This window comes from Equus przewalskii, chromosome 4, assembly GCF_037783145.1.
Source record: "Equus przewalskii isolate Varuska chromosome 4, EquPr2, whole genome shotgun sequence".
Classification (NCBI taxonomy): Eukaryota; Metazoa; Chordata; class Mammalia; order Perissodactyla; family Equidae; genus Equus; species Equus przewalskii.
Genome location: NC_091834.1, coordinates 95,381,245 through 95,406,627, shown reverse-complemented (window position 1 = coordinate 95,406,627; position 25,383 = coordinate 95,381,245). Strand labels below are relative to the sequence as shown.

The 25,383-nt window shown below is 39.9% G+C and overlaps 1 long non-coding RNA gene across 1 annotated transcript; it reads left to right on the top strand.

Moving 5' to 3' along the window:
• Nucleotides 1–828: 828 nt before the first annotated feature.
• Nucleotides 829–15,000, top strand: LOC139082923 (uncharacterized). The gene is made up of 3 exons (XR_011539287.1): nucleotides 829–933; nucleotides 2,906–3,129; nucleotides 14,773–15,000. It is a non-coding gene; the product is annotated as an uncharacterized lncRNA (long non-coding RNA).
• The last annotated feature ends 10,383 nt before the right edge of the window (nucleotides 15,001–25,383 follow it).

Sequence of the window (25,383 nt, the reverse complement as noted above, 5' to 3'; positions counted from 1 at the left end):
TAGGCACAGAGATACAGGGCTGTCTGGTTCTTTGGGTTGATTTCACAGTGAGAGGAAAGGATGCCTTTTTCTTGCAGGAGGCACTGTAGCCTTCAGATATGTCTCCATTCTGAACACCTTTTACAAATGGCGAATAGTGGATCAGTCTCAGCCCTTGTCCTGGGTCCTGTCGGTACCAGGACATGGCATTGTAATCCAAATTCTGTTCACATTCCAGGCTCACATCTCGTCCTTCCTCTCTGATCAGATATTTTGGGCTCTAAGTGATTCCACCGTCCATGGTGCCTGTGGAAGAGAGAGAAAACCTCTGGAAACACAACCCAAGCAAGTTCCTAATGCTGCTGTCACAGAGAAAGCCTTAGTACTTGACCTTGGTACCTTGGGGAGAGGAGTTTTCTCCTTGTATCAAGGCCTCACCTGCTCCCAGGAGAAAAAGGGTCACCAAGCAGAGCACCTGTTTTCCCATAGTGGGCAGGGGGTCTCCTTGTAGTTCCAAGTACTTGCTGGAAGACAAAGGGGGAAAGAAACTTACTTCTGGGGATCCCATTGCCTTAATATGCAGAATTTGTCAGAAGGCTAGACTGGATATTTGGAAGGGATCCTGGAGATATTCGTGATGAGCTCCCTCATTCTGTGGAAGAGGAGACTGAAAGGGTGGACCTGAATCACTTGCCGTGCCCTTGTGCCTCCCTCCTGAAACTGCATTCAGCCTTGTCTGAGTGGGCTGGCACCCCCACATCTCCAGGCCAGGGTCTCCTCTGATTGGCCCACTGGATTTTCCCTTCCTACTTATGCTGATGTCTGATGACTATGGGAGCACTGCAGACACTCTGGTCACACAGAAGGCAGAATTCACTTGTAATCCCATCCACTCCCAGAGGAAAGAGTGACCCCTGGTGTGTGTGCAGAGGTGTCTGTGGCCAGGATGGACAGGTACTACTCAGATCTGCCAGGAGCCCAGTTGCTCCAGATCCTCCTCTGCATTAGGGCTAAGTCCTCATTTTCATTCCAGCACCTTGTCTGGCTCATTTTGCTTATTCTCTGTCATTTTCATTCTCCTAGTTTTGTCCTAGCCTTTCTTCAACTTATTCTTCATTTCTCAGATTATTTTGCCTTTTTCTTTCATTATTTTTCCTGAGTCTCTCTACCTGTTTTTCTTCCCCCATTTCTTCCTGTTTTTGTTTTTGTATTCTTACAGTTTGAACTTCAGGTTGTAGGTGGGTTATCCTCTATTCAGCTGCTTGCTTAAATATATTTATTTCTGTTTGGAGTGTATTTTTACCTTTTATTCTGACTCATGATTTTTTGGGGGGAGACGCTGAGAGATGAAAGATTTTCTTCCACTCTATGGATTGTGCTTTCCTCTTGTTCCTTTGTGTGATGTAGAGTTGTTTTACAATATACCCATATTAATGGAAACTTTTCCAGTCATTCTAGTGAAGTTCAGACACTCAAGAAGCTTGTTTGTTTGTTTCAATGGTGTTGAGAGAGTGGGCTATGAGTTCTCTTATTTTGTGATTTTCTTTTGTTATTCAGGACTCTAAGTTTTCCATCTCTCCTTTGCCCCTTCACCACCCAATTGCCATAGGACCCTTCTTCCTTTTTTATGCCTTTTTTTCTCCCTCAGAATCTGTACATTCAGAAGGGGACCCCTGTCAATCGTGTGCCTGGCTCTGTAAGCAGAGTGAGTGCACCCTGAAACCTCCTTCCTCAGGTCCTGTCTGATCTGACTCAGGCGGTATCTTTTCTGGTGGTCTCTCATCGTCCCCTGAGGCTCAGTCACTGCCCCTCCTCTGTGCCCCTCACAGTCTTTCTGCTCCACCTTCTCCTCCAGGACATGGAGCAGAGGGACGAGGGTGATGAAAAAATTTCGGAAAATCCAAAGGGAGAAAACAGCTAAGCGACATAGTTTACACTGGATCCTGGTGAGGGGCCACTTCCTTGGACCGTGTGCATTTGAAGTGACCTTGCATTCGTCTGCCTGATGACTTTCTGAAATTGTTTCATCAAAGCAAATGAAAATAAACACCTTTCTCTAGGTGCCTGGCATTTGTTGTGTGATGAGAATAAAAAAAGTATTCACTGATACAACAAAAATGTGAGGAGATGTTTTCCTATTGAACCATATTTTGGAGCCAGTCCTATCTCCTAAATTCCGGACAAATTTATCCAACTCTACTTCCACCATCTCTGGGATATGCTATAGCAGGAGCTTATAATCCTGGCATCCACACATACCTGCATAGGCGTTAGGCAAGGGACAAAGCCTGGGTTATTCCAGAAAGAATTAGAGGCAGCACAGTGGGGTATAAAAAGCACAACCCTTTGAACCAGAGGAAACTGGGTTTGTCTCCTGTCTCTCTCTCCTTTTCTTTCTTTTTGAGTTTGAGAAAGAGAAACGAACTTCTGCCATCATGTTTTCTCGTGTTGAAAAGGAAGACAATATTTCCGTTGCTTGATTCTCTTGCTGATTAAATAAAATTCTTTATTTAAATCATGGAATTGAGAACTTGAAATAGCTATGATGTTTTAAAAATCTTTACGTTTTTCAGGTGAGAGAATCTTAGTTCCTGAGCATGGGCTGGCATGATTGATGATATTTCTAGGTCTTCCCCTATTTCCATCCTCATCTCTCTAAATGCCCTATGGCTGATTTATTCCCTAATCAAACAACGTGTCCCCTCCCCCAGATCACACTGTTTCCCTGGCAGGGTCCTGAAGGTGTTTGTGCGCTGAGAGGATGTGAGTCTCTATTGACGTGGATCAGGAGCTGACACAGAAATACACCCCTGAGTCTCCCAGCTCTGCCAGCTGGATGTTTAACACTGTGTCCCTCTTTGGGAAATTCAGCAGAAAAGTATCTTGTTGGCATTCATGACTCATATATGATGTTTTCTTTCTGCAGGTACATCATGAATTTCACACCTTCCTGCAAGAGGTTCCGACACCAGTAAACATGACTGTGTCCTGTCACTGGACCACAACTCAGTGTTGCGTCCTGGCCTCTCACCCTGACCAAGTTTCTTGGGTCCTGGATGGTGCCTGCATTTGTGGGACTTCAGGAAAGAAAAGATTGCACGAGATAGAATCATAATGGCAGATAAAGGGAGCACCTTACAATGAAGCAACGTAAGACAAGATCAAATATCTTTGAAGTCTCCTGTGTCCAATTAAAAATTCACATGAATTTTGCTTTTTACTCCATAATACAATTATTTGTTTTCATTTGAAAGTCAATACCTTTCCAAAAATCTTGGAGCCACATGGAGGTCTGGCTATAGAGCCACAACAAAGGGCAGTGATGCCGATCCATTAGCCCAGCACTCACCTATCCCCAGGAGCCAGATGAGCACCAAGCAGAGGAGTCTGGTGCCCATGGCTGGCTTGGGCATGAAGGGGAGCCTATAGGCAGGGCCCATGAATGGTGCTGACTGAAGCGGCTCAGGGGGCTGGACCTCACACTTGCCTCCCATGAGGTGGTCTTCCTGTGAGGTTACCCTTCCCAGTGGATCCTGTGTCTCTAGAACTGATCTTGTACATCAGTTGACTGGGGCATTTTATTTTCTTAACTATACTTGCAACTTGGCTTACTACATGTTAGTGAGTGCGAGAGTGTTGTGCAGGGAAAGTTGAGAGGTGAATATCTTCATTATTCATCCTCAGTTTCTGAAACATTAATGTTTACAGCTTCCTTCTCTACTTTTGCATATGTTTTGTTCCTTTATTTTCCTATCGTTGGCTCATAACATCTTTCCAGTTTCTGTTGCTGCATAGAGGTCGTGACCAGATGTGATATCTGGGAACATGTATAGAGAGACAGGGAAATGGGGACTAGTATTGACGGAAAAAAAATTAGAGACAGGAAAAGATTTGACTCAGTTTCTTCTTTCTTCCTTCACCTCAGCTAAGCAATGGTTTCAAGCACTTTGAAAAATCCTAACTTTATGCTTTATAATTGCCTTTTCTCATCTCCTGTTATTCTACTTGAACTTTTGATATAAGTAATTCAAAGAACAACCAGTATAAAATGTATAAATTCTCCCACTCACCTGGTATCCCCTGATTCTATTGATTTATCTGTATTATTCTCTTTTATCATGGATGGCATACCTATGTCTGAAGGATCTTCCTTCCTTCCATTCTTCTGTCCTTCCTTCGGACTTTGTGGAACTGAACAGAAATTCTGAGAAACTCTATTTTTTTCTCAGGCATAGTGAAAGGAAGATACAAAGAAGAATACGGCACTATCAAAGGTTAACTTGGTTTCAAAATACCACACAGCCCAGACGGTAGGATACAGACTTGGAGCACTTAAGAAAGTGTTACCTTTACAAAGAATCACACATTTATAACACGAAAAATTTGGAGAAAAGGTTAATGTATTTTATTATAAATCCTGGTCCAAGGAGGACAGGATGCAAATTTAATTGTAACATGTTCATTGCAATTGTCATATTCCTCTAAAATAAGACATATGGGCAGCAGCTGTGTCTCTCACAGTCAGCTGGATGGGAAAAGGCAAGTGTGGACACAGCATCCATCTCTGCTAACTGACACTGCAATGCTGTGAAGCATAATGTAGAGGAGGGAAATCAATGACTGCTGGAGATAGGGATGTGATCACCTTCTCACCATGTTTCATGTCAGAGCCCAAAATGTTCTTTTCTTTTCCTTGCCATTGGTGAGGAGAGAAGTGCATTTGATAAGTATTTCCCTAGCTCTCTTCTCCAGGCTGAAAATGCTGACAGATTAGGGGGCTTTATTTAAAATGGGTCCTTGGTTTCAGTGGCAATGAACACAGTCTGAGGTGACTGACCTCAGGTAGGATATATAATCACTAGTAACAATATGGACATGGTCACCACGTGGAGAGAATGTGGCAGCATGTCCATTGCTGAATTGACTCCTATCTTAGTCTGTTCAGTTCTACTTTGGTCAAGGGAAATGTCTTGTTTCCACATCTTCATTTTCACACATGGTATCTAAGTCCTCTCTCCCTGATTCTCACTACACTGTGATCTTCATTTTCCCGTCTCACAGACTCTAATCCCTTCAGTTATTTATTTTTTCTCTTTTTTGAGGTCATTCGCATAGGAGTTGATTCATCTTAACCCATGGTTCATCACACACAGACATTGTTTGTTGATGCATGTTTTGTCTTTATTAAAAAAAATAGGTACTTTTAGAGCATCTCTCTCACTCACACAACAGTAATCAACACAGACCTTGACAATATATAATTTAGCAATGTGATTCTGTCCCCTCCCATCTCTGACCACTCCCCATTGAAGTCACATAAGAAACACCATCCTAAACTTGAGTCATCATCATTCCTTGTCAGGGTGTGTTGGCAAAGGTTTGACAACCAGCTCTCTGGAGGAAAATAACAAAGCCCCGATTTGCTGTGTCTACTGTTAACCGTGGTGTACATATTCCCAGTATGGTTGATTTTAAGGTATCCAGGTGATGTCTTTGAAATAGGAGTTCAGAAAGTTGTTTACAATCAACTCTCATGAGCAGGTAAAAGCCAGTTACAGCAACAAATGTTTCTTGATTTCCCTTTTATATTATTTTATCTAATAGATTTTCAGTCACAAAAATAATTTCTTTATTACTTGCTTTTAGCTTTATAGAAGTGCATCATGCTTTACCTAATCTTATCAGGATAGTTTATGAATTTGATATTATATTGTTAAGGTTCATCTGCAACTTTGCTCATCGCTGGAGTCCATTCACTTTGACTGATATATATATATATGGTTTCCATCACATGAATAATGAATATCCCACCATTTATTCCTTCACTTTCTTGTCAATGCCTCAGTAGATCGGCTCTATGTTTTGCTACCATGAATAGTGCTGCTTAGAACACTTTTCTATTTATGTCTTCTGATGACCACGAGTAAGAGCACCTCCTGAGGTAAACCCAGGAGTAGAATCACTGGGTCACGGAATACAGGAATGAAGAAGAATATGAGATAATCCCAGAATATGAGATAATTCCGTATCACTTGTGCTTGCACAAACAATCCTGTGGACCCATACACTCTCTAATAGTTTATATTTCCAGGCTTGTTGTATCGCTAATCAAATGGATATAAACTTACATATCATTGTGTCTTGCTTCACATTTTCCTGATTACTAGTGAAATTAAATATCTGCTCATATATTTACTCATAGATACTTCTTCTATTAAATGTATGTTGGTATTTTCTGCTTATTTCTTTTTGGTCATACAAGATTTGTGTTCAATGTAATTTTTTGGTTTTTCCTAGGACAGGATGTTTCTGATGGGCTTACATTCACTATTCTGGTTATTATGTTCTGGCTTGTGACAGAACTTTCTAGTTCTCTCGACAAGCAATGTTGTCTGAATTCTTTCTTATATGCTCCTTCTGCCTTTTCTTCCCTTTGACCCCTTCTTGAGACCCAGCTCAACCAACACCTTCTCCATGAAGGTTTGGTGTGCTCTGTACCTAGACATAGAGGGTGAGTGCCTTCCTTTGTTCTCAGTCTTACCTAGTTCATTCACCAGTCAGAACACTGTATCCAGCACATCATCACATTCTTTCAAGGGTGAATATCTCTGCTTGGCTGCCTTCCGATTTTCTTTATCTTGAAGGTCTCGGATGGAGACAACATAGAGCTGAACAGTCTTTGAGAGCCCAATGAAAGTTTATTACACAGAATACATGGAGTATTATAAGAGCATTTTGAGAATTATGTGTAGATTTACCTATGAACATGATTAAAATATGGGAGAGACAGGAAAAAAATCCAGCTTTTGTAATTTTCAGCTGTGTGACTTTTCCACGTCACTTGGCCACATTGCAGGCCCAGCTCCATGCCATTTTACTAGTTCTCAAACACTAGACCTCCTACACACTCCGCACCGAGATATTCTCTCTCTCTTTCTCTACACACACACTCACACACACACATTCACAGATGTCTCTATTACAGAAGCTGTGGTTTTCCTCTCTCCACACCTTCTTCCACAGAGCTCCACAGCTTTGATGGGGTGAAGAAGAGAGGGTTGTTGCAAAGGTTCTTGTTTGGGTATCTGACCTCTGCCCAGCGCTGTGTCACTAGCACCACACAAGTAGAGGCTGCTGTCTGCAGGATGTGCACTCGTCACCATGAAAGTTGAAACTTTTAGATTGGGATGGCTGATGGGAAATTTGGCCTCAGAAAAACCTTGTTCGTATTTGGGACCAGAGCCCTGAATAGAGGTTGCAATCAGCGTGAGGCCCTGTTTTGGCAGCTGACGATACCAAAACACGGTGTCGGCCTGAAGGCCCACTGTACGGCACTCCATCTCCACGGAGCTTCCCTTCTTACAGATAGCCCTGCTTGGATGTTGAGAGACGAGGGCACCAAGCCCTGAGCCTGATGAAACAGAGGTCAAAGAGATGAAAGAGGCCAGCAGGACCAGTCACACATGACCACAGCCAGAGAACTCACAGGCTTGTTCCCTCATTTTTCTCCCTACTCCCAGAGAATCCAGTTTGTTTTCTGAAGTCTTCCTATCAGACTCCCTAGAATCATAATCTCCCATCTCCCCTGACTGGTGACTTCTCACCTTACCCATTACCTTCCCAGAGGTCATGGATGTCCGCTCTTATTTTGATTGGCAGAAAAAATCCACAGTCTCTGGCTACCACTTCACTCATGCCAACACACAAGCACACTCGCCCAAGCTACTGATATAATAAGGCTCATACTGGGCCCCAGGAGCAGCAGAAGCATCAGCATCTTCAGGGGTTAGCCTCACACCACACCACTCTCAAGAGGAGTATGACTGTGCTCTACATTCTTTCTTTTTTGTCTCTAGAATGTTGGATGACTGCTTACGTAATCCTGAGGATGCTCTCACCTTCCGCCCTGTGGTGATCTTTGCCAATGATATAGGATCTATTACTCTTTCTGACTATCAAAGAACCATACATACATTGCTGTAATGGGCCTCGAAAATGTTCTGATTCAGCTCCTAATTTTAGAGAAGATGCACTGAGACGTAGATCACTGAAATGGTTCAAAGTAGTTTCTTAGCCTTATATAAGGAAAGGGGTATATGTTTGTGTATTAATACACATTAATACTCATTTTATTACTTCTGTGTCATCCCCTCAAAGTAACCAAGTGCAGTGTAAGCCCTGAAGTTGTTTTTTCTATTTTTTCATGCTAGTACCTAACTTAAGCTTTGATTTTGAGGCATCCAATTCAAAGAGGCTTCAACTTCAATGACGGCTATATCAAATAAACAAATTACCAGACAAATAACTAGATAAGAGCCAGACCAACTCCAGCTGTGCCCACCTCCCCCAGGCTCCTTTGTTTTAGATCTTTGTTTTGATAACTGACCACATGGGCCAATAGTTTTTTCTCTTCCGGTCTTTTAAGTTCCTGCTTTTATATTTTAAATTTACCAATACAGAGGGAGCCCAAGAAACCCTAGATCTCACCCTCCACTCTAATAAAAGCAGAACCCAATTCCTGTGCATGCTCAGTCTCTACCTCAGACCTTCCTATGTAGCCTCAGGTATATCATGTAATTTCCAGGACTTGTAAGTAATATACCTTTTTTTTCCCCAAAGCTTTCTGATGGTTACTCCTGAGGGAATATTGCAATCATAAGAACCAGAGGGAACAGGCCAGGCACAACACTAATAATTGTTAGGCTGAGACCAGTGCACGACGCCAAGAAAACTCACTATTGTTAATCGCCAGAACTAAGGGTGATCAAAAGAAGTCCAAGGCTAGGAGTTCAATATTCATATTGATGATAAGGACACTTTCTCATCTTCTAAATGAGGTTTTCAGTTCCCAACTATCTCATGCCAGTTTCCCTCATATTGATGTACTTCATACTAAACATGGCTATTTATTATAGTCTATGTGTCTTTGTGTAAAGCACTGTGGAGGCTGTGAGGATAATTTATGTATAGCTATTTCACCCAGATACAGATTATAAGGCAAGTATTTACCAATGGAAATAGCTTCAAGCAGATAGGCATTACTTCTGCTTTGAACATGGTGGAATATTTGTTTTAAATGCCTCATGCCTGGAAATGTGTAGCAAGTTCAAAGGGGGTGATGATTTTTCTCCAAAGCATTATACTTTCATTTTTATAATGACCTCCCTGTTGTGACTCCGCTTAATATTTAGTTGTTTTTATCTGGAATGAGTAACCAGGAAAGGTAGGATTAGAACTTGACCCATCAAATTATGTTTGTACTATATAGTGGCATAGATGTTTATCATGGCAAGTATAATTTTTGCATAGTCAATATTCCTGTATACATAAGACTCGTATATGGATTAAAGGGTGTCTGGCATGCTCCTGTGGCTATACGTTTTTCATGGTTGGTACACGCCATTTTAGACTGGGATCACCTGTCACTGTAACTGTATTTTTCCTGCAAAGAATAGGTGAATGTGCCTTGCAATGTGTTATTTCTTGTATAATATTACGACATATATGGGATGAAGTAGCTGGAAGTCCCTGGATCAGAGGAAAATCTTTCTACTCCTTCTGAGGACCTCCAGCCATCAGGCATATACCTGTGGTTTATATTACTGTATCAACTTAACTAAGGAGGAAATGCCTTTCTATCTTTCTAATAGAGCTCTTGATGAGAGTTGATCTCAAGAAAACAATTTGCAAATGAAGCAGCTCTCATGCTCTGAGGTCATCATTGGTCCAAGACAGTGAAGAACAGGATCAGATGTACCAATTTATCACATTATGGTAGCTACTCTTCAAAGATGGCACCCAAATGAACCACACCTCCCAGTATTCACATTTGTGTCAGTCTCTTCTTGACTCTGGACTGGCCTGTATGTTCTGGAAACAACAGTGCATGATTTTCCAAGACAGGTCATAATAGCCTTGTCATTCCTGCTTGTGTTTTTGAATGCTCACTAAAGGGAAGCCAGCCACCATGTCATAATTTTAACTACCCTGAGGCCACCATGCCACAGGGTAGTCAACCCCTCTAAGCACATTGAGGGGCTGTGTGGAGAAAAAGAGACAGGCCAGGCTGGTCCACAGCTGTTTCAGCCACCCCAGGTGAAGGATCAGATATGGCCATAAAGAAGCCATCTTGGATGTCCAGCCCAGGCAAGCCTTAAGCTACCTCCAGCCTAAGTGACTATCTGAGTGTGAAGATATGAGAGACCCCAAGTGAGAACTGCCTGGCCAAACCCATTCAACCTGCAGAACCATGGGAGATAGTATGCTTTTAATTTACGTCACTACATTTTGGACTGGTGGTTGTTATTGGTTTTCTCATGTTTTTAAGTGAGCTATAAAATACATATATTAGGCTGCACAAATGTTAAGTGTACTGCTTACTGCATTTTCACCAAGAAAAACACTATGTAACTACACCAAGATATAGAGCATTTACAGCTCCCCAGAAATCTCCTTCATGCTTCCTTCCAAGTAAATTAAAATTGCCCGCAAATATAGCCATTATTTAAATTTCATATAATATGTACTCTTGTGTCTGGCTTCTTTAGTTCAATAATCTGTGAGATTCATCCATCCATGATTTTGCAGATAATATTTGATTCTTTGCTATATTTTATTCTTTTATATACATGTAACATAATTTATTTATCCACTGCATTTTTGATGGACATTTAAGTATTTTCCTGTTTGAAGTCAGCAAGAACATGGTTCATGTTAAGGAGTTCATGAGTTCATGGCTCATGGTTGACAGACTGTGGTTCTTAAATGCTTCTAAGAATATTTAAAACATATTTCATCTAGCATTTTTAGTTGGATGCAGTGTGAGAGTTGGTCTGAATAGTATAGACTCTCATACATTTACAGAAACTGAGTTAATGTAATTGAATAAGAGCTTGCAAACAAATGCAGTCCCAAGACTTCACACCACTTACCTTCTAATTCCATGCTTAGATGGCAGATGACAAAGGGTGAGAATATACAGAAAACATAAAGAACATTTGCAAAATAATACTGACCACCTGTCTGCTGCTTATTCATGCAAATATTTCCTCCAACCCTGACTCTCCGTTCTAAGTGCCAAGTGCATTTACAGAGGCCTACTGGGTGCTTCTACGCAGATGTCCAAGGAAGGCCCACCAGAACTGCAAACTCAATATTGTGCAGTAAGTTGCTCCAATCCTGTTTCCAAATTTCCTCTTATTGCTGTATTCTAGGGAGCTGATCACCTTTTTTCTTGATATCATCTCATCGTTCTCTCCTAATATAGTTCCCTAAGCCTGTATCACTCAGGTGGCGCTTGTGCATCTGGTGAAACCCTACTGAATATTTGCGTTTCATCTCACACTTTTCTTTCTCTTTGAAACTCTTCCTGAAGTCACTAGACAGATTTGGCTGTGTTATTCCTTATGCTCCTCTAACACCTCCGATTAAAAGCACACAGCTATGATATTAGATGACAGTATTTGCCTTCTACACATTTCTCTCACCACTCAACGTGTATTATTTTTGTGAAGAAAGAGACCATTTTCTCTTCATTTTTTTTCACCAGAGTTTAGTAAAATAGAAAAAGGAAATGAGTTGTTAAAATAACATCTCTTCTCTCTTCTCCTCTCTCTTTCCTTCAGAGATCCACTAAGTTAGGTTTAAACATGACATATGTGCATATATCTATATCTAACGCTCTGAAGTCCCTGCCATTCCACAAAGAACATTGATGGCAGCAGCTGCTTTGGGGGCCTGGTTGAGTTGGAGGAAAGCTGGCAGATCAGGGCACTGAGTCCAGAAAAGCCCTGCCACCTGGTGGGGAAGCGGATCTTGGGACATGTTTATGCACAGAGAGGAAGCGGCCTTTCATCACTGTGTCTCTACTATAGGCACAGAGATACAGGGCTGTCTGGTTCTTTTGAGTTGATTTCACAGTGAGAGGAAAAGATGCCTTCTTCTCCCGGGAGGCACTGTAGCCTTCAGATATGTCTCCTTTCTGAACACCTTTTACAAACAGTGAATAGTGGATCAGTCTCAGCCCCTGCCCTGGGTCCTGTCGGTACCAGTACATGGCATTGTAATCCAAATTCTGTTCACATTCCAGGCTCACATCTCGTCTTTCCTCTCTGATCAGATATTTTGGGCTCTGAGTGATTCTACCATCCATGGTGCCTATGGAAGAGAAAGAAAACCTCTGGAAACACAACCTAAGCAAGTTCCTAATGCTGCTGTCACAGAGACAGCCTTAAGTCTTGACTTTGGCACTTTCAGGATAGCAGTTTTCTCCCTGAATCTAGGACTCACCTGCTCCCAGGAGACAAAGGACCACCCAGCAGAGCACCTGGTTGCCCATAGTGGGCATGGGGTCTCCTTGTGGCTCCAAGGACTTACTGGAATACAAATGAGGAAAGAAACTTAGTTCTGGGGATCCCACTGCCTTAACATGCAGAATTTGTCAGAAGGCAAGACTGGATAGTGGGAAGTGATCCTGGAGATTCTCAAGACAAGGTCCCTAATTCTGTGGAAGAGGAGACTGAGAAGGGGGACCTGAATCACTTGCTCCCTCTTTGTGCCTCCCTCCTGAAACTCTGCATTCAGTCTGGCCTGAGTGGGCTGACACCTCCACATCTCCAGGCCAGAGTCTCCTCTGATTGGCCCGCTGGATTTTACCTTCCTACTTATCCTAATATCTGATGCCTAAGGGAGCACCGCAGACATTCTGGTGACACAGAAGGTAGAATTCACTTGTAATTCCATCCACTCCCTGAGGAAAGAGTGATCCTGGGCTCTGTGCAGAGGTGTCTTTGGAAGCAATCAACAGGCACCACTCAGACCTGCTGCCAGGAATGCCTTTGCTCTAGATCCTCCTTTGCATTCAGGCCCAGGCCTTGCCTTCATTCCAGCAACTTCTGTCTGGCTGGTTTTACTTACTCTCTCTCATTTTCATTCTCTTAAATGTTTCCCTGCCTTTCTTCAATTTATTCGTCATTTCTTGGATAATTTTGTCTTTTTCTTTGTTTTTTTTCCCTGAGTCTCTCAACCTGGTTTTTTTTTTTTTTCATTTTTTCCTCTTTTTGCTTTTCTGCTCTTATGTTTTGAACTTCTGTTTATAGGGGCGTTATCCTGTCTTCAGCTGCTTGCTTGAGTATGTTGATTTCTTTTTGGTGTGTAGTTTTACATTTTCTTCTGACTCACGATTTTTGGGGAGGGGAGACGGTGAGAGATGAAAGATTTTCTTCCACTCTATAGATTGTGCGTTCCTCTTATTCATTTTTGTGATGTTGAGCTGTTTTATGGTAAACCCATATCAATGGTATCCTTTCCAGTCATTCTAGTGAAGTTCTGACCCTCAAGAAGTTTGTTTCTTAGTGATGTTAGGTGGGGGTTATGAGTCCTCCTATTTTGTGATTTTCATTTGTTTTCAGGACTCTAAATATGCCACCTTTTCTTCTTTTCTCTTTCACTATCCTATTGCCAGAAGACCCTTCTTCCTTTTTTATACCTTTTTTTCTCCCTTAGAATCTGTACTTTCAGAAGGGGGATCCCTTTCCATTGTGTCCTGGCTCCTTAAGCAGAGTGAGTGCACCTTGAAACCTCCTTCCTCAGGTCCTGTCAGCTCTGACTCAGGGGGTGTCTTTTCTGGTGGTCTCTCAAAGCCTTCTCATGCTCAGTCACTGCCCCTCCTCTCTCCCTCTTACAGTCTTTCTCCTCCTCCAGGGCATGGAGCAGAGGGACAAGGGTAATGAAAAACTTTTGGAAAAGCCAAAGGCAGAAAACACAGCTGAGTGACATGGTTTACACTGGATCCTGGTGAGGGGGAACTTCCCTGGGCACTATGCATTTAAAGTGACTTTGGATTCATCTGCCTTACGATTTTATGAAATTGTTTCATCAAAGCAAATGAAAATAAACACCTTTCTGTAGGTGCCTGGCATTTGTTGTGTGATGAGAATAAAAAAATATTCACTAAGATAACAAAAATTTGAGGAGATGTTTTCCTATTGAACAATATTTTGGGGCCAGACCTACCTCCTAAATTCCATACAAATTTATCCAATTCTACTTCCACCATCTCTGGGATATGCTATAGCAGGAGCTTACAATCCTGGCATCAACACATACCTGCATAGGCGTTAGGCAAGGGACAAAGCCTGGATTGTTCCAGAAAGAATAAGAGTGAGCACAGAGTCGTATAAAAAATAAAAAGCACCACCCTTTGAGCCAGACAAAACTGGGTTTGTATCCTGTCTCTCTCTCTCTCTCTTTTTCTTTTTCTTTTTTTTTGGAGTTTGAGAAAGGGAAATGAACTTCTGGCACCACGTTTTCTCAAGTTGAAAATGAAGACACCATTTCCTTTGCTTGATTCTCTAAATCTTAAGTAAATTAAATGAAATTCTTTATTTAAACTATGGTATTGAGAACTTGAAATAGATATGAATTTTAAAAATCTTTATCCTTTACAGGTGACAGAATCTTAGTTCCTGAACATGGGCTGGCATGTGCCATGCTATTTCTACAGTCTTCCCCTATTTCCATCCTCATCTCAGTAAATCCTTCATAGGTGATTTGTTCCCTAATCAAACAACATGTCTCCTCCCCTGGCCCAGTGCCTTTTCCAGGGCTGGGTCTGGGGGTGTTTGTGCACTGAGAGGATGTGACCCTGTTTTGGTGTGGATAGGATCTGGCACAGAAATACACTGCTGGGTCTCCCAGGTTGATCTTTAAGACCCTGGGTCCCTCTTTGGGAAATTCAACAGAAAAGCATTTTGTTGGCATTCCTGAATCATCTATGACTTTTTCTTTCTGCAGGTACATCACGAATTTCAGACCCTCCTTCACGAGCTGCTGCTAACAGTAAACACGACTGTGTTCTGTCACCGGACTGCATCTCAGTGTTGCCTCCTAGCTTCTCCCCTGACTAGATGTCTTGGGTCCTGGATGATGCTGGCATTTGTGGGAACTCAGAAAAGGAAAGATTGCATGAGACAGAGTCCTGCTGGCAGAGGAAGTGAGTGCCTTAGAATGAAGCAACCAAAGGCAAGATAAAATGTTTTTGAAGTCTCCTGTGTTCATTTAAAAATTCACATAAATTTTGCTTTTCACTCCATAATGCAATTAGTTTCTTTCAGTTGAATGTCAATTTCTTTCACAGAACCTTTGGGCAACATGAAGGTCCAGGGCATGTTTGAGACATAGCTATAGAGCCATAGACAAAGACCAGCGATGTTGATCCACTATCCCAGAAGTCACCTGCCCCCAGGAGCCAGATGACCACCCAGCAGAGGAGTTGGTTGCCCAAGGCAGAGTTGGACATGAAGGGGAGCCTATATTCAGGGCCCAGGAAGGGTGCTGACTGCAGCAGCTCAGGGGGCTAGACTTCACTGCTGCCTCCCTTGAGGCAGGTCTTCCTGTGAGGTCACTATTCCGGTGGATCCTGTTGCCTCTAGAACTGATCTTGTACATAAGTAGAATGAGACCTTTTTTTCTTGACTATACATACAACTTGGCTTAATGCGTGTTAGTGTGGGGGATAGTGTTGTGCTGGGAAAGTTGAGAAACGAATGTCTTCATTATTGGTCCTTAGTTTCTGAAATATTAATATTTACCACTTCCTTCTCTAACTTTTCATATCTTTTGTTCCTTTATTTTCCATTCATTAGCTCATATAATCTTTCCATTTTCTCTGTTGAGTAGAGGTAGTGAGCAGATGTGATATCTGGGTACATATATTGAGTGCCAAGGAAGTGGAGACCAGGATTGGAGAGAGGAAGTGATTTGACTTTGTTTCCTTCTTTCCTCTTCCACCTCAGCTAAGCAATGGTTTCAAGCATTGATGGAACTCTGTTTAGTGGTTTATAGTTGACTTTTCTCATCTTTTGTTATTCTACTTGAATTTTTGATGTAAGTACTTCAAAGAACAACTATAAGAAAATCTGTAAATTCTCCCTCTCACCTTGTGTACTTTGATTCTATTGATCTATTTGCATTATTCTCTTTCATCAAGGATCTGATACCCATATTTGAGGGATCTTGCTTCCTTCTGTTCTTCTGTCCTTCTCTCCTACTCTGTGGCATTCAACAAAAGTTCTGAGAAACCCTACTTTGTCCCAGCCATGATGAAAGGAAGATACAAAGAAGAATAAGGCATTATCAAAGGTTAACTTGGTTTCAAATACAATGCAGCCCAGAGAGTAGGACATAGACACAGCACAAAAAGAAAGTGTTACACTTAAAGAGAATTGTTCAATTATATCATGAAAAGTTTGGAGGAAAGGTTTTAGGATTTTATCTTAATGGTCCCAGTCCAAGGAGACCAGGACACAAATTTGGGTTGGGTTATGTTCAGTGTTATTGCCTTATTCCCCTAAAATAAGACATATGGGCAGCAGGCTGTGTCTCTAACAGTCAGCTGGATGGAAAGGGTAAGTGTGGACACAGCATCCATCAGTGCTAACTGACACTGCAATACTATGAAGTTTAATGTAGAGGAGGGAAACAAAAGACTGCTTCATATAGAGGTGTGATCACTTTCTTACCATGTTTCATGCCAGAGCCTAAAATGCTCTTCTATTCTTCTTGCCATTGGTGAAGGTAGCAGTGGGATATTTAATAAGTATTTTCCTAGCTCTCTTCTCCAGGCTGAAAATGCTGACAGAGTAGGGGCTCCAATTAAAATGGGTCCCTCGTTTCAGTGGCAATGAACACAGTCTGAGGTGACTGACCCCAGGTGGGGTATTTAATCACCAGTAACAACATGGACCTGGTCATCATGTGGATATAACGTGAGAGCATGTCCCTCACTGAACTGACTCCCATCTTAGCCCGTTCAATTCTACTTTGGTCAGGGACAAGGTCTTGTTTCCACGCCTTCATCTTCACACTTGGTATCTAAGTCCTCATTCCCTGATCCTCACTACACAATGCTCTTCATTCTCCTTTTTCACAGACTCCAGTACCTTCAGTTATTTGCTTTACGTTTTTTCTCTTTTTGTATCTCATATGCATAGGATTTGTTTCATCTTAACCCTTGGTTCATCACACACAGGCAATGTGTGTGGATGCATGGTTTTTTATTTATTTAAAAATATGCTAGGTAGCTGTAGAACATCTCTCCACCTTGTACAGCAATAGTCAAGATAGATCTTGACAACAAGTAAATTTAGCAATGTGGTTCTGTCCCGTCCCATCTCCTACCACTCCCCATACACATCCCACATGAAATATCATCCTCAACTTAAGTCATCATCATTCCTTGTCAGTATGCGTTGCTAAATATTTGACCACCAGCTCTCTGGAGGAAAATAAAACAAGCCTTGGTTGGCTGTGTCTGCTGTTAACCATGGTGTGTATATTCCCGCTATGGCTAATTCAAGCTATCTACATGAAATCTTTGAAACTGGAGTTCAGGAAGATGTGTATAATTAGTTTTTATGAGCTGGAAAAAATGTGGTTCCAGCGAAAACTATTCCTTGCCTTCCCTTAAATATTATTTTATCTAATCTATTTGTAGTCATAAACGTTATTTTCTTGATTTAGTTGTTTTAGATTTATAAAAAGTTCATCATGCTTTACATAATTTTATTAGAGTTTGTTTTTGCATTTGATATTATATTGCGAAGCTCCACCTATACCATTGCTCATTACTGGAGTTCACTCATTTTGATTGATGTATATATAGTTTCTGTAGTATGAATACACTGAAGTTTATATGTTCACCCTCTTGTTAATGCATATGTGGCTTGGTTCCCCGTCTTGGTGCTCTGAAAAGTGCTACTTAGAACACTTTTGTATTTCTGTCTTCTCATGTTCATATGGAAGAGCTTCTCCTTATGTAAACCTAGGAGTGGAATTGCTGGGTCAAGGAATGCAGGATTGGTAAATTATAGAGATAATATCAGACTGTTTCCAAATTGTTTGTAGCATTTAAGCTCTCACCAGTAATCTTGTGGATCCGTACCCTCTCTAACAGTTTATATTTCCAAGATTTATATAGTGCTAATTTAATGGATTTAAACTTACATATCATTTTGTCAAATTCAAATTTTTCTAATCATCTGTGAAGTCAAGTATCTCCTCATTTGTTTATTGGTCATAGATGTCTCTTCTATTAAACGTATGTTTGTATATTTTGCTTCGTTTTAATTGGGTCATACAAAATTTGTGGTGAATGTAATTTTTTTTGGTCAACGTAATTTTTGGTTTTTCTTAGGAAAGGATTTTTCTGAAGGACTTACACTAACTGCTTCACTTATTATCTGTAGGCTTCTGACATAACTTTCTTAGTTCTGCTGACAAGCCATATTGTCTGAAATCTTACTTATGTGTTTCTTCCACCTTCTCTTCTCTCTGACACCTTTCTTGAGAGCCAGCACAACCAACTCCTTCTCTGTGAAGGTTAGGTGTGCCCTGGACCTAGGTATGGAGGGTGCATGCCTTCCTATGTACCTGGTCTTACCCTGTTCATTCATCAATGAAAACATTGAATATAACATATCATTGAATTTTGTGATTTTTTAATTGAGGAAGCTAACATCTGAGGCCCATCCTCTTCTTTTTGCTGAGGAATATTGGCCCTGACCTAACATCTATGCCCATCCTCTTCTATTTTATATGTGGGATACCTGCGACAGTAGGGCTTGAAAGCAGTGCGTAGGTCTGCACCTGGGATCCGAACCGGCGAACCCCAGGCTGCCAAAGTGGATCATGCAACCCCACTGCTATGCCACTGGGCTAGGCCCCATCACTGAATTCTTTCATGACTGAGTATCTCTGCTTGGCCACCTTATTCTCTTGGCTGCTTGGATTCTCTTTATCTTGACAGTCTAAGATGGGGACAAGATAGTTCTGAATAGTCTTGGAGAGCCAAATGCAAAGGTTATTATAGAAAATACACAGAGTTTTATAGAAGCATTTTGAAATCCACCTGTAGAGAGGGTTGGAAGAGAGATTGAAATCTCTTTATACTGCTGGGGTGGCAACAATCTAGAAAGCTGGATAATGCCATAAGAGGATGGGGGGGCTATAGGAAGCCTTATGCACTTTTATGTAGGATTTTAGACTTATCCAGTATCCTGGAGTCCTCTGGTGGTATTTAGATACACAGAATAACATATACATATAGTACTCCATGTCTCAGCAATCTATGATTCTGGGTACAGAATCCTATAAATGATTATACAGGTCCAGGATGTGAGATGTACAAGCATATTCAAATACCAGCAAGAAATTGGAGGAAAACTGGATGTCTGTTTCTGGAGAAGTATGTATGGAGTAATGTACATCATTTAGAAACCACAGACTATGGGGCCGGCCCGGTGGTGCAGTGTTAAGTGCGCATGTTCTGCTTTGGCAGCCCAGGGTTTGCTGGTTCAGATCCCGGGTGTGGACATGGCACTGCTTGGCAAGCCATGCTGTGGTAGGCGTCCCACATATAAAATAGAGGAAGATGGGCATGGATGTTAGCTCAGGGCCAGTCTTCTGCAGCGAAAAGAGGAGGCTTGGCAGCAGTTAGCTCAGGGCTAATCTTCCTCAAAAAAAAAGAAAAAGAAAAGAAAGAAACCACAGACTAGATGTACGTACACAAAAATGAAGCATTGCACTTACTTTGAGCTGACTGGAATAATCTAAGAGACAGAATTGCGTGCATAATAAAGTAAAATTTACATGATTTTAAATACATACATACATACACAGCAGGAGTTGAATTCTCTTGGAGAAGGTTCATGGCTGGATCATGACCAGTCTATTCCTTCTTCTGGGATTTTAAACCTAGGGTTAGAATGAACTAGGCTGACCTTTGTTGGTGTGGTATAATCATGACAGCTGAAGTTATGACCTTCAATGACCATCTTATCTTTGTCATAAGAACTGGAGGAAAAGAGAAAGACAGAATACAGGGGGAGAAAGCTTGCAGCAGACCAAATAAGAGAAGAAACATGAGAACTGGAGAAGAAGTAATTCCAGATCCTGGGCAAGTGGTTTTTTTCCAGAATTGTCCATCCACCGCTTCTTGACTGCTGCTAAACATCCTTTAGCCTTTTACTAAATTCCACTGTTACTTCCTTCCAACCTCCTATATCACCTGCTTCCTGAGTTGGGTCCATGATGAGTTTGCGCACTAAGAGGAGCTACCATTTTAGTTCTAAGGATTGGCTCCTGGCACAGAAATACAGTGCCAAGTCTTCTGGTTCAGAGGACTGGATTTCCAGGCTGTAGGGTGAGTGTTTGGGGCATTGAGCTGAGAATCTCTCCTTAACTAACTCAATTTTATCAAGAACTTTTACATTCTCAAAATAAATAAAAAACTTAAATTCTTTTTACTGGATCTGTTGATACCAATAAACAGAATTATGTCCTTTTTTGGGAATACAATCCATCCTTGTTTCTGTCCTTTGCCTTTGACCAGATGTCCTGGAGTCTGGGTGACCTTGGCATCAATAGAGCCTGTAAGAAGAGGACATAGCAGCTAGAGACTAAGCCCAGGAGGGAGCCTGACAAGGAAAAAGCTTGGGACTGGGAGTTGTCAAGCCCAGAACAAGATTTTTCTTTTGTGCTCAGGACTCACTTGTACTCCCAGGAGACAAAGGGTTACACAGCAGAGGAGACTTGCACCCATGGTGGCATTGAAGTAGCAAAAGGATGAGGCTTTTCCATGTCCCATCAGCAAGCAACCTCCCTGTGACGTGATTGCTTTGCAGACTCATAATCCTTATGTTACTGCTTCACGTTACAGGACAAAACCACTTCATGGTAGCACAAGGAAAGCTTTTATCCTCGCTCAGTAAACATAGTTTATATGTTATTCAAATTAAAATATTCATGTTAAAAACATTTTATATCTATTTTTACTAAGAGAAACTGTATATATATATATTTTTAGAAAGTTAGAAAATAAAGATAACATAAAACACCATATAACTGCCAACGATGATCAGTGTTAACACCTTAGTGATATTCTTTCCAGATCTCTCCCTCCTTCTCTATCTATGTGTGTAAGTCTGTACATAGACATACTCTTTTTAATAAAAAATATGTTATTCTGTTAATACTGTTTTAGAATCTGTTTTTTTCAGTTAATGATCATCATTTTTCCCTTTCATTGCATTCTCATTTTATCTACTACCCAGTTTTTCTTCAAAGTTTAGCAGTGGTCTCAAAAATGTCCTTTGTCATTGATTTGAACATCCATTTCTAACTCAGGACTGGGCACTGCTTTTGATGATTAATTACCTGATTATCTTTTAATATAATACAGATCCCTATTGTTAATGTTGTTTGTATGATTCTGAGACTAGCCACTGCTTTGCAGAATGTTTCACCTTCTTGATATTTCTGGTGTATTCTAGCTTGTTCATCTATTAGTGTTTATTTTAGATAAACTCACTTTATCTTCCCTGATTTTTCTCTCCATCACTCTTTATTTTAAATAAAGCACTTCTTTTTTCATGCTCTATATGTGCTTATTTTCTTCTTCCTTCATTCCACCCCCATTCTAGGTAAGTAAAGTTAAGCGTAATGTGTATGTTTTCATAGATTATTCAGTTGTTCTATGAGGATGTTTTCTCCACATTAAAAAGTAGATATTGAATATATACACAAGAATTTGATAAAATACCAATCAAATGAGCACTTGAACAAATAAATCCTCTTAGGAAATAAAATAGTGCCAGAGTCTTTGAAATCTCCTATTTCTTTCCCAGATCTGATGCGCCCCCACTCCCTATTCTCTAACTCTATTGAGGTGTTTGTGTTTATCTTTCCTTACTTCTAATCTATATTTTAATACATAGGTCTATAAGTAAACAAAATAGTGTGTAGTTTTCCTGTTTTAAACTTTGTACCAATGGGACAATGCTGTATATATCTTCTGTAATGTAATTTTTCATTCAATATCATAATATTCAGTAATATTGATGTCTTTAATTTTAGGCCATTCTTTTTCACTGCTGTATAATTTTTCATAGTAATACACCATCGTTTATTTATCCAGTCTTCTGGTGATATTCATTTGGGTATGTCATGTTTTTTCCTATTACAAAATAGTATTAGACTAAATGTACTTGTTTCCTAGTTTTTACATATAAGAGTTCTTCTAGGAAATAGTTTCTCAAGGGTAGAATTGCTGGATAATGTGTACACGCATCCTGTTTGTTTTTTTTTTTTTACAGGTTTATTGAGGTGCAATTGATATACAAAAAAACTGCATATATTTAGTTATAGAATCTGATGGGTTTGTACAGATGCAAACACCTGTGATACCGTCACCACAATCAGGGTAATAAATGTATCCATCACTTCCAAAATGTATACTCACCTTAAACTTTACTAGATAATGCCAAATTGCTTTACAAAGTAGATCTACCAGAATATACTCTGTCCAATGGTTAAAGAGAGTTCTTGACACGTTCTTTTGTCAACACTTGATATAGTGTAACTTTTTCATTCTAGCCATTCTTGTTATATATTTTATTGGGGTATTAGTTTGTATTTCCTTGATTAATAATTAAATTTATCAATGTTTACATGTTTAGTGGCCTATTAAATTTTGTCTTTTGTGAGGTGGATTTTGAAATTTTTACCCATTTATCTATTGGATTCATTTTTTCTCATTGGTAGAGAAATTAATTTGTATGTGTTCTGTATAAATTTTATATGTTAGCCTTTCTGGGGTACATAAATTTAGATCTGTATATGGATATATATATAATATCTAATAAATATATTAGATATATTTGTATAAATATATATTAATATATGATCATATCTCACTATATAGTTAAACTTTTCATTCTTATATGGTTAACTCTGATGATGGAATAAACTGATTTCGATGTGATCATTTTTATCAATCAGTTCCTTACTGATTAATAGAATTAAGAAATTCTTCCCTGCCTTGAGATGCTGAGGATATACTCCTAAGCTATATTCTTAAAGCTTTGTGGCCTAGTATTTATGCTTCTAATACAGCTGGAACTAACTTTAGATACCCTGTGAGGTGAGTGACCAATTTCATCTTTCTTCCTACAGGTACCCAATTTCACCATCAACACTTGTGGAAAGATATATTCTTTTGTCTGCAGTACCACTTCTGTGTGTATATGTACATATCTATATTTTTTTCCCCATGAATCAATTTATGTATCACTGGCCCTATGCTACACTGCCTTTATTGTTGTCATTTTATAATAATTGTTGACATTGTAAGATCCTTCCACTTGGTTCTTCTACTTCAAGAGGGTCTTAGCTATTCTCAGCCCTTTGCAGCATAATACGAATTTTAGATGTAACTTATCAAGTTCTATCAAAAACTTGTGATTTTGATTGGATTATATTAAATGTATAAATCAATTTGGAAAAAATGAACATTTTTTAAAACACTGAATCTATCCAAGCTATAAAGATAGCACCTATTTTCACTTATTTATGACTTCTTTAGTGGCTGTCAATAGGCTTTATATATTTATATATTTACTGCAGTGCAGAAGGTCCTATTTACCAGAATAAACTGTGACAGTTTATTAGTGGCAGTGCATTAGAGCAGGGATTTGGGAGACGGCCTGGGCTTGAGTCCTGCCCGGGCCATTTGGCAGCTATGTAACCTTGGGCAAGTCTCTCACCCTCCCTTTGATGTGATTTCTCATCTGTAAAATGGGTATAATGAGTATCTACTTCTAAAGTTGTTGTGAATATTATATAAATAAATAATTTAAAACAGTTTTTAACTCAAAATAAGCACCATATACCTGTTTTCTATTATTGTTTTCTGGAACTAGCATTCTAATTCAGAGGATTTAGGAAGTTAATGCTATGTGAAGGAAAATGAGACATTTGCTGACAGAGGGTTGCACCAGCTAACTAAAACATCATTTCCCAGCACTGAGTTGAAATTTATACAGTGAGTGTGAATTCACTGCATGACATAGTTTCTTCTCAAGAGTCTTAGATAAATGAAAATGTGATCATAGATTAATTACTTCTTAATGAATGCTGTCATTTTGGTGGATAAACATTCGTTTCACTTTTATGCCTGAAGTCATCTGTGACAAAAGACATTTTCATGATGAAACTTTTGGTTGGAATCTGGTAGCTTAGAAACTGTTGCTGCCCCTTCCTGGAAGAAAGGCATGTATATGTGTGTGTGTGAGAGAGAGAGAGAGGGAGAGAGAGAAGGGGAAAGGAAGTGATGTGATGATTTAGAATGAAAATCATTAGAAAGTACAGCAATGTGTGTAGAACTCTGAGAAAGAATCCTGCTGACAGGTTGCTTCCAATGTTTGGGTTTCGGCTTCAGGTTTTCAGTCACATCTGCAAAGTTGAGCATCTCATCCTCTTATGGGAGCTGTTACCCTTGTTGGTACCAGGGGCCCCTTTGGTAATCTGGTAAATCCTTAGGACCCCTTCTCAGATAATGCTTTAAACCTGTAAAATAGAATACATAATATTACAAAGGGAACCAACTATTCTGAAATGTAATTATCAAAGTATTATTTGAAAATTTATGATATATTAATATACATACATCTTTAAATTTCATTAAATGAAATATATCCTAGTAAGTCTGAAAACTTCCATGATTTCAAAGTAGTGATGAGGGTAAGTGATATTTACTCTATGGAATGTGATATGAAAAACCTGTGACTTTCATATCAACTGTAGTATATGCAAATATCTGTGATTTCTATTGATTCTGTCACAGGTATTGCTGACATTTCTGTGGTCTATTCACTATATCATGAACTAAATCCTGCATTTTAGTTAGAGATTAGTGTTTTTACCCTTCAAACTCATGGATTCCCTGAATTCCATTTATGGAAGGTCCATGGGTCCCAGGTTAAAAATTTCTACGTTAGAAAAGAATATGCTTCATGCTGGAATCCATGGTCCGGAAGCAGTAGGAAGTCCACATATCTTCAGAAATAGTTTACCCATGTGTGCAATCTCATATTTGTCAAAGGTGTCCTGATTAAAAAAAAAGGAAAAAACATTTAAACCAGTTCTTTAGACTAATTTACAGACCCAAATCAGGACAATGAGAGCTACTTACCATGATTGCATCTGGTCCTGGGAACACGATACAATTTCTAAAAACTATATTTCTGTATACCATCTTCATTATCAGTTACCATCATCAGCAGCAGCAGCAGCATCAGTATCCTCATCATTCTCATTATCATGATGTGCAAGTGATTCTTGAGGGGCATAACTAGAATAGAAAATCACACGGACACAGTATAATAGAAATATACTTTCTTGCTTGAAAGAGTGAGGCTTTATGCTAAGGAAGCTTGTAATCAGAAGTAATATTCCCAAACCCGAAAAGCAAAAATATCTACACAGTAAATAGTTCAAAATACTCCCTTACAATAGCGTGTGTTATTAATTCTAAGACACTTCAGATCTCATTGAATGGTAACATACACT